We start from the raw sequence: 3243 nt of genomic DNA, 5'->3' as shown, positions 1-3243 counted from the left end.
GTAATCTGCAACTGGACGAATTCAAGTCCTTTGATTGTCTAGAGCTGACGCTGCCCAGCCCCTTAGTGGAGCCAATGCTACACCACTAAATATGACAAAAGGCTGCTGCTGGGGACATTATTGCAGATATCTGCAGGACGTATGGCGCTTCTCTCCCTTTATGACTCTCACCCCGCCTCAGCTGCAGCCCCATCTCTCTCATCCTTTGTGAAATTTCACGGCCTGTAACAATGACTGCATTGGATTCAGAGTTTTATAAAAAGGAGGGAGATTCTGAAATGGACAAAGGAGCTCCACATGTGATAAGTGAAAGTTGGTTTTGTTTCCAACACAAACTGAGAAATCCGTCTTCAAAGGCATTGACGCAGGATGAGAAACCCACACACGTCACTCACTCTCGTCAGCTTCGCTGTTCACAGAGGACCTGTTCTCTGTTGGTCACTGAGCAGTGACACAAGAGAAGGCATAGGACTCATAGCCCAAATGGGAGGGACTGCTCCACGGTGACCACAGGACTGTTCTGCTGCTTCAATCCATTATGTGTGTCATGTTTGGACCTCTTGTCCACCGAGAAATCCCCAAGAACATGCCTCAGTGAGAGGGACATGGAGATGTTTTGTGTAACTTGTCAAAAGGGTAGGCTGCATAACTCTCCCACACAGCACGGTTTTAAGTATAGACATTACAGAAGAAGGTTTTAAAATGTTGTGACTTACATATTCCTTTTTTTTAAACCAATGTGTACCTTACATATATGTCATCTATTGAAGTAGATCTTTAATGTTGACATAGGAGAATTTTTAATGTTTCATTAATCTATATTAATTATGAATATAAGGAAGGGGTTGCATTGTAACATTTACATACATGTACATAATTTATTTCAGACATATGCATCCTTTATTACCCTTTCTTGCTCCCCTTCCTTTCATAGTGACTATCTTTCTCTTCTGTGCTTCCTTCTGTTGTGGGGGATCCACCAAAGAACCCTCCTCAGACACCTGTGAAAGTCAGTAGAAAGCCTTTATTACCCAGCTAGTGATTACACTGGGTGTTTGGGATCCGAGTGTAGCCCCGAGCCTTTTAAGCACAAACACCATGTCCTGGGTTAATACACTTCAGTTACTAAGAACAGTTAGCCAGAAGCAGAACTACAGAAGCCCAAAAGTGAGTACATTTAGAGACTTTTGCAGAATTGTGGACTTTCATGAATGAGGTCTTTGTTTTCATTTTGCCAGGTGGTGCTGTCTATGTGCTGAGTTTTATAACTTAAATGGCAATTCCATCATGGAGTCAATTGTGCTAAGGGTGAGGGCCTATTACACTTCTCTCTCTCTCTCTCTCTCTCTCACTCTCTCTCTCTCTCTTTCTCTCTCTCTGTCCCTCTCTCTCCCCCCCTCTCTGTGTGTGTGTGTGTTGCCAATGAGTTTTATTGGGGTTCTTTATATAAACATTGATAAGAGCTTGCTCACAGCAGTATGGGCAACTTACCAGTGACTACAGCACTGAAGAAAATGTTTCTCCCTCTCCCATCAACTGTCAACACCACATAAGTGCTGTGTGTGTGGGGGGGGTGCGGCCCCATGAGCCTCTCCACCACCCACAGCAGCCCCATCTCATGTAGATCTCATCACAACTGCTTTGAGTTTAGGAATGCAACATCCATGTCCTGCCAAGACGACCCCATTCCACATGTCTCTTATCATGTTTTGTAAGTCTCACATTTCTGCTCTGTCGACTTCCATGATGTTCTCTGAGCATGGCAGGGGAGGTGTAGATGTTTCAGCTATGGCTGAGCATTTCCCTCAGTGAATCTCTTCACTCATCGGTGATCTCTGCACGAAGAAAGCTTTCGAACCAGTAAGTCTCATCACGTGATCTTATTGACGCACGCATACCAGCAGCACTGCACTGTGTGCATAAGCATAGCTCTGCAGAAGGCAGTTGGATAAGCACATCATGTCCAGTTAGCAAATTAGCAACATTAACTGCCTCACCAGCGCTTATGACCTCCCTGTCCATGGGCTTTTGAGATTGAGACAGGTTTACTATATCAGAATGTGCTTGGTTACCCCCAACAACAGTCTTGCCACTGTTACATCAGTGGACTCATATTCCCTGTCCAGATGATTTCATTGTGACATTAACCAATTTCAGGGGCTCAAGGAATCATAATGCCTGCCTGAGTCCCAGACTGGGACCACGCTTGAGGCTCTAAATTCCTGTTCTAGCCTCTTTCCCTTCCAAAGAACAAGAATGGACCTTATAATCCCCCAGGGGCCACTCACCGTTTTTCACCCTTCAGTAATGCTGTTGTCAACTTTCACTGCATCATGGAAAGAAATCTTCTTGGACAGATGGACTGATAGACAGATATGGGCCACACAAATTAGCACATCTTTATTTTCCTTTTTAAGACACCAATCATGGGTGTCTTCCTGGGCTACACCTTAGCTCCGTCTCAGAGGAGCATCCAGCAGAAGAACCCGTCACTGTCTGGATGTTGTTTGCAGGGTGTTTAAAATGGCTTTCTATTTAAGCAATAAGGCAGTAGCCTTTTGTGTCCCGTTTCTTTCCCACATTTGCATAAACACTTCAGTAGAATGCATTCCACTTGATGGTTTGATGCACAAAGAATGCACTCTTTTCAAATTTTAGTTTGAATGCAGAATGACAAATTGTTATCTTTTCAATACAAATTCCATGTACCTGAAGCAACTCAAAAGTTACATTTTGAGACAAGGTCTCAATATGTAGCTCAGGCTACCCTGGAACTCACTGCATAGCACAGGCTGACCTGGGACTCTCACACCGTCCCCCTACTTGTGCTTCCCAGGGTTGGGGACTGCAGACATGTACCACCATACCTAGTCAAAAGAATGCTTTTAAATCAAATAGTATATTGCAAAAGAAGTTGCAAGAAGGATTACATCAATAACAAGGAGTCATCATCTTAGATACTATTGTTTGAAAAATACTTCTGACGCTTTCCAGTAAGTCTCATCATGTGATTTTATTGAGGGAACTCCTTTTGAACCCTGGGTTCCAAAACGAGGCAGGTAGTCATGGCATACACTGACCTTCAAAGGGATGGAATGTTGCTACATTTCCCACCTCAAGGCCTTGCTCAGCCTATAATAACACAACTTCTGAGGAGGGCAGTGTGAGGCACTCTTGCAATCCTACATTAGGGATGCAGAGGCAGGAGGATCTGGAGTTCAAGGTCTGTGACATAAAGATACT

The 3243-nt window shown here is 44.0% G+C and overlaps 1 long non-coding RNA gene across 1 annotated transcript; it reads right to left on the bottom strand.

Annotated features, from left to right (window-relative positions):
* Positions 1-877: 877 nt before the first annotated feature.
* On the bottom strand, positions 878-2015 carry LOC121134602. The gene is made up of 2 exons (XR_005871704.1): positions 1723-2015; positions 878-1001 (listed from the first exon to the last, which is right to left on the bottom strand). It is a non-coding gene; the product is annotated as an uncharacterized LOC121134602 (long non-coding RNA).
* Positions 2016-3243: the final 1228 nt, after the last annotated feature.

The sequence above is a fragment of the Mesocricetus auratus genome, unplaced genomic scaffold, assembly GCF_017639785.1.
Source record: "Mesocricetus auratus isolate SY011 unplaced genomic scaffold, BCM_Maur_2.0 Super-Scaffold_100028, whole genome shotgun sequence".
NCBI classification, from domain to species: Eukaryota; Metazoa; Chordata; class Mammalia; order Rodentia; family Cricetidae; genus Mesocricetus; species Mesocricetus auratus.
The sequence above is the reverse complement of the archived record's forward strand: the minus strand, read 5'-3'. Positions and strand labels throughout refer to the sequence as shown.